Source organism: Salvia splendens, chromosome 5, assembly GCF_004379255.2.
Source record: "Salvia splendens isolate huo1 chromosome 5, SspV2, whole genome shotgun sequence".
NCBI lineage: Eukaryota > Viridiplantae > Streptophyta > Magnoliopsida > Lamiales > Lamiaceae > Salvia > Salvia splendens.
Window position 1 is genome coordinate 33,686,768 of NC_056036.1, and position 10,968 is coordinate 33,697,735.

At 45.2% G+C, this 10,968-nt stretch overlaps 1 pseudogene; it reads left to right on the top strand.

The window, feature by feature from the left end:
* Positions 1–3,610: 3,610 nt before the first annotated feature.
* LOC121804160 lies at positions 3,611–10,753 on the top strand (annotated as a pseudogene).
* Positions 10,754–10,968: the final 215 nt, after the last annotated feature.

The following is a 10,968-nucleotide window of genomic DNA, read 5'->3' on the forward strand; positions in this document are numbered from 1 at the left end:
GCGTGTTCGAGAGCAACAGCCGCCGAGGCTCTTCCGCCTCCTCTCCCCCCGCCGTTCCGGCTTGCATTCCGAGCTTGTCTCGTTCGTTTCATCTCTTCCCACCATTCCGGGAATCCGTGAATGTGGAAGCACGTCTCCCTGGTGTGTTTCTTCCCCCCACAGTGGCTGCATACTAATTTGCTTTTATCTTCATCCTTGGGATTTCGCTGTGGTTGGTTGTGTTGTGTTGTTGGGGTTCGATTCCTGTCAATTGCGGCCAGGCCCACGCCGATTCCAGGTTCTGGATTGAGAAGCTTCTCATTTACTGACTCTCGTCTCACCATCCCGTACGCTTTCCTCGCCGTGGGGATTGGGTCCATATTTAGAATCTCCCTCTTAATCTTGCTGTATCTGTGGTCGTCTAAGGCCCAAACGAATTGATACAACCTGTGCCTCTGTGTGTTCCGGTTGTATTTTTCAATACTCGTTGGGGTGTCCATCGGGTTTGGATCTCTGGTGTCGATTGATATCCAGAGATCTTGAAGCTTCTGCCATAGATTTTCTAACGTCGTCTCTCCTTGTTTGATGGTGTATGCTTGTCTATGCAGGTCTGAGATCTGGAATTGGTCGGCTCCGCTCCCATACGTTGTGGCTAGATTATCCCACAAGTCGAACGCCGTTTCGTATTGAGAGACCTCGTTTACGAGGCTGGCATCTATGTTGCTAATTATCCAGTTAAAGCAACAGTCATCTCTTTGTTGCCAGCGGTTGTAGCTCGGATCTGTCGGAGGGGGAGGGTCTGTAACTCCAGTGATGTGAGACGCCAGACCCTTCCCTCGAACCGCCCGACTCATCAGTTTGGCCCACAACGGATAATTATCCCCGTTGAGTTTCTCGGCCAGGCGTACTTCGCCTAGTGATTCAATGGATAAAGGCTGTGGGTTTTGATTTTTCTGAGACATACTTAGTCTCATGAACTCCGCGAATTGTTCGGCTGAGAGTGTGATTGGGGTGTTGTTTGGATCTGACATGTTTACTGGTTTTGTATTGCAGGTTTTTCAAAGGGTCGGGAAAGGTACTTGAGACGATGATGACATTGCTCTGAGTCTCAAGCCCGCTTTGATACCATCTTAACGATGGTTATCGAGAGATTTGGAAGGGCTATGCATATTGGAGTTGGTATGAAAAGATGATTGAAGAAGATGAGTAGCGAATTTCTTTATTTCAGTGTGTGTAATACATCAAGCCTTCTCCATTTTGTAGTGAGGAGTACAATATATTTTTGGAAGTAGATAAATCTATTCTAGGACAATAAGAGCCATATCAATTGTGTATCAATTATGTATCTCTTCCCTCTAATGCCTCCTTTATCTTTGGTAATGTAATCTTCAATTATTCCCCTAATGTCTCCTTTGGGTTTTGGTATGTTTGACACGACGTTCATTTTTTTATGCATGGGTTTCAGATATGAAACGAGATAGTATTAATTATACAAATATAAATATGTTGATATGAGAAATTTTTTATTCAAATGATGCTTTAACAAAGTGGTAATAAAGTCATGGTCCCCCTGAATTAGCAAACTTCGGCCATTGATTGAGAACACCATCGGCATACGCTGCCAATTTGCCGTGACGTCTCACAAGGAGGCCAGCCATGAAACCCCCAAGATGATGTCGATGTTGCGCAAGGGGAACACATAGCAAGACACAATAAAAGTCTCAGCCGCCAAGATCAGAGGGACATTATGGCAGATACCAGCGGCCTGCCTTTTGGACCCATCACCGAGCATCACTGAATAAGGGGCAGTCGGTGTGATAGGGAGCTGCAGAGAGGTTGCGAGCTGATCTGAAATGAAACAGTGGCTCGCACCGCTGTCAACCATCACCTTCGCCTTGTGGGAGCCGATATCTCCAAACAGCTTCAGCGTACGGGAGTTGTCAAACCCGTTTGAGGAGAGCTCAGATAGCTGCAGCTCGATGGTTGATTCCAGAGTGTCGGTGTCGTCAGGAGAAACGAACTCATCCACGGGATCGTCGTCGTCTTGGACCATCACGTCAAGAGTTTTGGGGGGGCACCGATGCGATGGACCGAATTTCAGACCACAACGAAAACAAGTGCCAACCGCCATATGCTTCTTAAATTCCTCGGATGACATGTTGCGAAAACGGCGTGGTTCCGGCCGATGAGAAGCTGCTGTCGACCCAGCCGAAGTCGAAGAAGAAAATCCCTTTGATGATGGCGGAGCCGAACTGACAAAAGAGTGGCCTGAGGACGGGGCTGGGCGTGGAGCTGGTGACTGTACCCCCGCGACCTGGTCCATGCGCAGAGCGAGCTGAACCGCGTCAGAATAACTTGTGATGTTAGCCGCCTTCATGTGCATACGAATTTCCAGTTGCAAAGCTGCGAGAAAAAATCTGAGATACTGGTGGTCAGACAAGTTAGATATCTAGGCTAGGCGTGCCTCGAAAGCCGCTATGTAGTCGGTGAGAGAACCGTCGTGGCGGATAGCTGCGAATGCCTCATACTCGTCAAGCGCCATGTTATCCCCGAAGCGTTTCATCAATTCTTGTGTAAAACGGTCCCAAGACAGAGTGGGAATCCGTCGTCGTAACAGGTGAAACCATGGCAAGGCCGGGCCTGCCAATGCTGCGACAGCAATCTTTAAACGGTTTTCTGGTGGAGTGTCGGACACTAGAAAGTACTGCTCTGCCCGAGCGAGCCAAGCGATCGCCTCAGAGCCATCGAAAGTCGGCATGAGCAAGACCGTTGTGCCCCCTGCACCAGGCGTGGTTGACTCGTGGTCATCGGCTGTCTCCGTGTCATTCGACCCATTGTTGTCGTGCCCCTTGCCGGAGGACAGCAACTTCCGGACCTCTGCCATGAACGTCTCGAGTTGAGACCCAAACGCCAAAACTCGTTCCTCTGTTTTTTGGAACTGAACATTCATCCGGTCGTCGGTTTTCTGAAATTGAATATTCATCTCATTGACCATGTTGGACAATGACTCCGTACTCTTCTCCAGATCTCCCATAGCCTTCTCTAGTCCACCTAACCGGGCCTCCGTACTACGCGTACTAGCCATCATTCACCGCACCAAAATTGATAGAGTAAAGGCCGGGAATTGTTCGAGCACAAGGCGTGCTCAAGAGAGTTGCTCCAGAAACACACTCACGCACAGAATCTATTTGATAAAATGCACGCACAGAATCTGTTTGATAAAATGCACCAGAAAACAATAAGGAAATGGGGAGACAAAACCTCGGCTTTATTATCAGTAATTGAAAGGAACAAGAATGGAAAGTGAAACGAAATCCTCACCCAGGAGGCCTGCGAAACTGAATCGCCCAATTACACTGATTTCCCAAGATGCTCTCTCTATTCTAGGGTCCTCACTATATATAGGCAAATAATGCAACAAAATAGGAACAATGAAACTGAAATAACAAAGTAACAATCTGCCGAGTCTTTCTTCCCAAATCTTCTCAACCGATCGCTTGGATCTCTGACTTAATCAGACGAGATTTATGGGTTGTTCTATTGTCGATCAGTTGGCCAAACTACTTCCCTGTTTCCGCGTCTGTATACTTTCCACCCCCTGCACGTATCTGAGTATATACAATATTACTACATGTTAACATTCTCTCCATTTCATACTGGCTGCAGTGAGAGAAAATCCTTGTTGCGCTCCTACAACCATGCTTTCAGAGGCTTCTCTGCCATGCTCACAGACTTCGAAGCTTCTCTCATATCCGGTATACTTCAATACTCACCATCTCTCTTATCTCAAGGAAAGTTGTGTTGTGATTTGCTAAACTTGAGTTGATTGTGTGTGCAGAAAAAATAAGCGATTGTTTCTGTATTTCCCGATCCGCTTCTGCAGCTCCACACAACGCGTTCCTGGGATTTTCTCGAGGCCGCTGTAGATCACAGAGCCAGAGCACCACACACTCATCACAACCACAAATCAGCTGATGTTATCATTGGAATCATTGACATAGGTTTGTGTAACAACTATTTCAAGAAAAAAAGATAAAAGGTAAATTGTACTACTAATAGAGAGTGCGTTGTTTCAGGCATATGGCCGGAGTCACCTAGTTTCAATGATCGTCACATCTGCAAGATCCCCTCCAAATGGAGAGGTGTTTGTCAGGAAGCTGCAGATTTCAACAAGACAAACTGTAATAGGTATCCGAATATGCAATTAGGTACCAATTTAATAAGCACTGAAATTTTTGGTGTTGATTGATGTAGGAGTGTCAAACTATAAAAGGAAAAGATCAGTAATTGGTATGACTTGGGGAGGAAGATTTATAATTGATAACATGTAATAGGGCCTTAGAATAGATTGATCTCTTTCCTTAGATAGCTATACTCTTCTCCTATAAAAGAATGAGAAATTGTACACATAAAATACGCAAGAAATAAGAGAACATATATACTATTTTCTGCAATTATACAATGTCTATTCTATCAACCCTAACAATCACTGCCTCTCTCGATTACCATCTTCAAGATGGTATCAGAGCAGGTTGTTAGAGTGGGGGACTCAGAGAGAGTTCATCACTGTCCCATACCTTTCCCGACCCATCGACCTTGAACCTGTGAGCAAACAAACATGTCAGATACCGAAAGTTCAAACCCAACCAATATAGCCTCAAACACCATAAATATTTCAACCGATCTTGCTGCGCAATTCGCCGAATTTTTCAAAACCAGCAACAAACCAAACACAACGCCATCAGACCAGATCGAATCTCTCGGCGAAGTTACCGTCAAGACCAAAATGAATGGGGACAATTACCCCTTGTGGTCGAATCTGATGGAACGGGCGATCGGTGGTAAAAGGGTTGACATCTCACATTATTGGAGTTTCAAACCCTCCACCACGGACCAACCCGAACTACCCGAAGTGGCAGCAAAGGGATCACTGCACCTTCAATTGGATCATCAACAATATTGAAACAAATATCGTAACAGAGGTCTCCCAATATGCGACCGCCAAGGACCTCTGGGAAGGCCTGACAATCACATACGGAAGCGGCAGGGATCTGTTCCAAGTGTACGATCTGCACAGACAGTGTATGACGATTAGGCAGTGAGGAATGACTCTTGAAGCCTTGTGGGTCAAATTTCAAGATCTCCATAGATGCCCGAGACCCATGCACAGTCGACCACCCACCATCGATCGAGAAGAACAACCAGACAACACAGAGGATGAGAGTGTACCAATTTCTTACTGCACTGGACGAGAGATATGAAGGAATAAAAAAGGAGATTATCAACAAGGATCCCCTACCGAGCCCACGACAGGCGTACACGATGGTGAGGCTTGAAGCCGTCAATGCAGGACTAATTAAGTCAAAAGAACAACCAAGCTCCAGAGTCGGAGCCGACCTGGTTACCTTCGACCGAAACAAGGCCGCCAACAGCCAGCCGCCTCCTCCACCGTCGAAATTTCCGACCAATTGGAAAGGAGAAGAAGATAAAAGCTGATTAGTTTGCCATCACTGTGGAGGGAAAAAGCACACAAAAGATACCTGCTTTCTCCTCCACGGATATCCCCATTGGTGGGAGGAAATGAAGAGAAATCGACAGGCGAGGGCGAATCGTGGAGGAGGAGGAAGAGCGACGACATCTGTGGCAGCGCCGATCGAGGAACGAGTTGCCTACGCCGATTATCCAACGGGCAACATCGGTCCTTCAACCGCCAGTAATCATGGAACCGAGGAACGAGCCGTCGCCACTGTCGCGATGGCTAGGGCGTGGAGCACCGGGAAGGAGGGGGGCAGTCAGCGGTTAAGGTTTGGGCAGAAGGTAAAGAGGGGTCTTCTTTACAATTAGATCCCTCAACTCTGCCTTATTCTCATATTTTACCCCATTCAGATTTTATTTCCGTTTGCACCCCCAGAAATCCCAAGACCTTGCTTTTTGACCATGGAACTTATAATAATTTATGTTCTGAACCCTCAGGGTTTAATAGTTTTCATAAATTACCCCAAAAATCCAAAAATTATAATTCTGATGGTCCAAAATATAAATCTTTGGAAATTCACCCTAGTATTAAATGTCATAATACGTTTGAAGCACTGGCAAACTCGTCAACCTCAACGATGGGAGAGAAAAATAGCCATTGGATTTTTTATTGTGGAGCCACCGATACCATGTCATATAATGCAATTGATTTTTTAGAAATCTCAAAATCTCGGAAAAGTTATGTCCAAACAGCTAGTGGGGATTTAGCACCAGTTAAGGGGGCAGGCACTATCCATATTTCACCAACCTTACGCCTCTCAGATTGCTTATATGTTCCCTCCCTATCCCATAAGCTTCTTTCTGTGAGTCATGCAACTAAGGAACTTAACTGCAAGTTACTAATGCAACCCCATTTCTGCTTATTACAGGATACCCAGACGGGGGAGATAGTTGGGCGTGGCACTGAACGACACGGACTGTACTACGTGGATAAGGCAGCCCAATAGAGTACTGCGTTGCTGTCTCACGGACTGACTGACAAACAAACATGGCTTTGGCATCGCCGGTTTGGGCACCCTTCTATAGGATATCTTCGTTTACTTTTTTCGAAATTAGTTGATTCCTCTTTTACTTTGAATTGTGAAACTTGTTTTTTGGCCAAAAGCCATAGATATTCGTATCATTTAAATAATACTCGTGAGAAGACTCATTTTGCCTTAATTCATTCTGATGTTTGGGGTCATGTACCTGTTATTGGGGGGACAGGGGTTTCGCTATTTTTTGCTGTTTGTAGATGATTTTACACGCATGCCTTGGGTTAATTTTTTAAAGGCAAAATATGAGGTTTTTGAAAAATTTACTCAATTTTATACCCTCATGTAAACTCAGTATAAACAGTCTATCCAAATCCTTAGATCCGATAATGAGGGAGAATTTGTTAATTCTAAAATGCAAAATTTTTCCGCCGAAAAGGGCTTAGTACACCAAACCACTTGCCCACACACTCCGGAACAAAATGGGGTAGGAGAGAGAAAAATAGATATATCCTAGAAATGACCCGAGCCTTTCTTATTGACTCAAACATACCCAAATCCTTATGGCCAGAAGCTATAGCAACCTCCGTTTACCTTATTAACCGTCTCCCGACATATATCATAAACTTCAAAACACCCCTTTGATATTTTTTCCCAAAACCACTATATCCCGTCTTCACTTAGCCTTGACCCAAAAGTTTTTGGTTGCATTGTTTTTGTCCATATTCCTAAGCCAAATTGGTCTAAATTTGCCCCTAGAGCAATCAAGTGTGTCTTCTTGGGATATGGAAAATCTCAAAAAGGGTATTGATGTTATGATCCAACTTCTCAGACCTTATATATCACGATGAATTGCGACTTTGTTGATGACGAATACTTTTATTGCCAAACTAGGAGTCAGGGGGAGACTCAAAGCAACGACTCTCTAGATTGGCATCCTTCTATACCTAGTCCTACTATACCCACACCCACGACAGAACCCCAGGGGGAGAGTAACCAGCCTCCACGTCATCGTCTGTTAGAGATGTTGGTCCACTCGAGACAGTTAGCGGTACCATCGGGCAGCCGAACTCCAACATACAGAACGAAGAGTTGAGTGACATGACCGAACCTTCAACCCCGATCTTGGATCCAGTTCTGATAATAACATTGTACCTTTGCATGTTACAGACAACACTAATAATGACATGGAAGGAGAAGCTAAAGAAGCTGAACCAGTGGGTGTAAAGTCTGAAGATCAACTTGCATCATAAGGTATTCCACGAAGTTCTGGGCAAGTTGAACATCGGAGATACCGTTACTCAACTTGAGGGGGAGTGCCAAACTATAAAAGGAAAAGATCAGTAATTGGTATGACTTGGGGATGAAGATTTGTAACTGATATTGTGTAATATGGCCCTAGAATAGATTGATCTCTTTCCTTAGATAGCTATATTCTTCTCGTATAAAAGAAGAAGAAATTGTACACATAAAATACACAAGAAACAAGAAAACATATATATTATTCTATGCAATTATACAATGTCTATTCTATCAACCCTAACGATCGATGCCTCTCTCAATTACCATCTTCAAGAGGAAGTTGATAGGAGCAAGAGCCTACCAAGAAGGCAAGGCATCGCCGAGGGACTCCCTCGGCCACAGAACTCACGTGGCATCTACCGCGGGCGGTGCGGTCGTCCCTGGCGCTAGCTAGCTACTACGGCTTGGCATGCGGCGGCCATGATAGCAAGCTATAGGGTGTGCGAAGAGAACGGATGCTCGGGTTAAGCCTTACTGAAGGCAATCGATGATGCTGTAAAGGATGGAGTGGACATCATCTCCATATCCGTGGGCACGAACTTGGATCTGGATTTCCTAAGCGACCCCATCGCCATCGGAGCCTTCCATGAGCAGGAGAAGGGAGTTATGGTAGTTTGTTCAGCTGGGAACAATGGCCCTAATCCTTACACCGTTGAAAACTCTGCTCCGTGGATCTTCACTATGGCCGCCTCTAGTTTGGATCGCGCTTTCCACTCCGAGATCCTGCTAGGAAATGGCAGATCCTACAAGGTACTCAATTAATTTAACATATCACTTTATCATTATCAATCTATTCTTCTTCTGCCATGGCACTGCAATCAATTTCTCTCCTTTAAAACATGATGAGAGATATCCCCTTGCATTGGCAGAAGCAGTCGCCGCAAACTCCACTCCATCTTCTGACGCGAGGTGCCTAGCTCCAAAATTCATTTTATTTTCTTACCTAATTATAATTTGTGTCTTCAGTTTTTAATATTTTCCGAAACATGTCGAGTAGGAACTGTTTAGTAGGGTCTTTGGATCCGGAGAAAGCGAAAGGTAAGATCATAGTGTGTCTTGATGAAAATGGTAATGTGAGGAGGGTACAAAGCGACTTGTTGTGGAAGAGGCCGATGCAAAAGATGTCATCATAGTAAACAGAGAAGGTCTGGTTGATCCTCCACAGGATGGAGGAACCTTCCTATTTGCAGATGTTGAACAACACATAGGCTCCAAAATCCTCCACTACATCAACTCTACCAAGTAAGTTATCCACCCAAGTAAACTAATTTATTCTACTCTCTACTTTTACTAACAACAAATTGTGACACAGGAATCCCACTGCAACAATAACTGCAGCACGAGAGGTGAGAGGGTTCAGGCTAGTGGTGGCACCTTTCTCGTCGCGAGGCCCCGGAACTCTAACCGAGAACATCCTCAAGGTTTGCATTTCGCTAACATTAATGGTTTTGAATGAATCAATCAATCATGACTAGTGGTATTGGTGCAGCCGGATGTAATGGCTCCGGGAGTGGGAGTGGCCATTTTGGCAGCATCATTGCCTGTCATACCACAAGGTTATAAGGTCCCAGGGAACAGGACGACGAGCTTCAGACTCCGGTCCGAAATTTCCATGGCCTGCCCTCATGTCTCCGTTGCAGCTGCCTTCCTCAAATCAGTCCATCCTCACTGGTCCCTTCCATCATCAAATCCGCCCTCATCACAACTGATACTACTCTTACTTTATCATTTCGTTTAATATCGTCGTCCACTGGAGCCAAGCCCACATGGATTTGTTTTTCTATCACTCCCAAAATAACGACACATATATTCCTTTCAACTTCTCTCTCTATCTGGTATGAGTTTGCAACCCAACAGTTACTTTGCGTATCGTTAATTACGTTCACTTTGTGTCGCATGCAACATCCATCTCAAACAACATTGGCAGAACTAGGGCTGGAAAAATATACCGAAATACCGCACTTACCGTACAAAAAAAATACCGAAAATACCAAATTTTTGGTATACCGTACTTTTCGGTACGGTATCATACCGTACCGACAGTTTTAGGTACGGTAAAGGTATGCATTTTGTATATTCCGCGGTATACCACGTTATACCGCATCATACCGCAATTGCGGTATATACCTCAAATTTACGGTATATACCGCAAATTTGCGGTATATACCGTAAATTTGCGGTATATACAGCAAATAACACGGTATACCGCAAATACGATATATACCGCAATTGCGGTATATACCGGAAATCACGGTATACCGCGGTATACCGCATATTGCGATATATCGAAATCACGGTACGGTATACTGACAAAAGCGGTACGGTAACGATATCTAAATTTTGGTATACCGACTTTTCGGTATACCGCAATTGCAGTATACCGACAAAAGCGGTACGGTAAAGGTATGGTTTTTGGTCATACCGCACGGTACGGTATGCGGTATGGCCATTTCGGCGCGGTATACCGTACCGTTCCAACCCTAGGCAGAACCATCACCAACACAACATATAGGACGACGAATCAGGAGCATGGGAGATCAGCCCCATGAAAGCACTGGATCCGGGCCACGTATTCGAGACAACCACGAAGGATCACATGCGTTTCCTGTGCTACTACGGCTACACCCAAAAGCAAATGAGTCTATTAACCCACACCAAACTCAGCTGCCCCAAAAGCTCAGCCAAGGACCTCATCCCAAACATCAACTACCCAACCATCTCCATCGCAGCTCTCAAGCGGGGTTCCGCCCCCACCAAGGTCAAGAGGGTGGTCACCAAGGTCGGATCGCCCAACGCCACTTACATGGCGTCGGTGAATGCGCCTCCAGGCTTGCGTCAGGAAAGCATCGTTCAAGGTTGTTTTCGACGCCAAACGAGCATCCAGGGGCTACAAATATGGGGATGTCAGCTGGTGCCATGGATCGCGCAGAGTCAGATTAGTGTTTGCTGTCAATGTTAAGTGAAACTACCTCTTTTGCTGCGGCTGCGCGTCTGTTTTGTTTGTGTTGTGTTCATTTCTTACTGTGTGCATCGTTGTGCATGTGTTCTTAGTCATCACTGCAAATGTTGTTTGATTATTGATCGCTTCTTATAGCAGTAGGATTGGGATTACAGGTTGTGTTGAAATCAAAGTTTGATTGTGGATTTGTGGTTGATTGTTAATGCGTGAAACGAGATG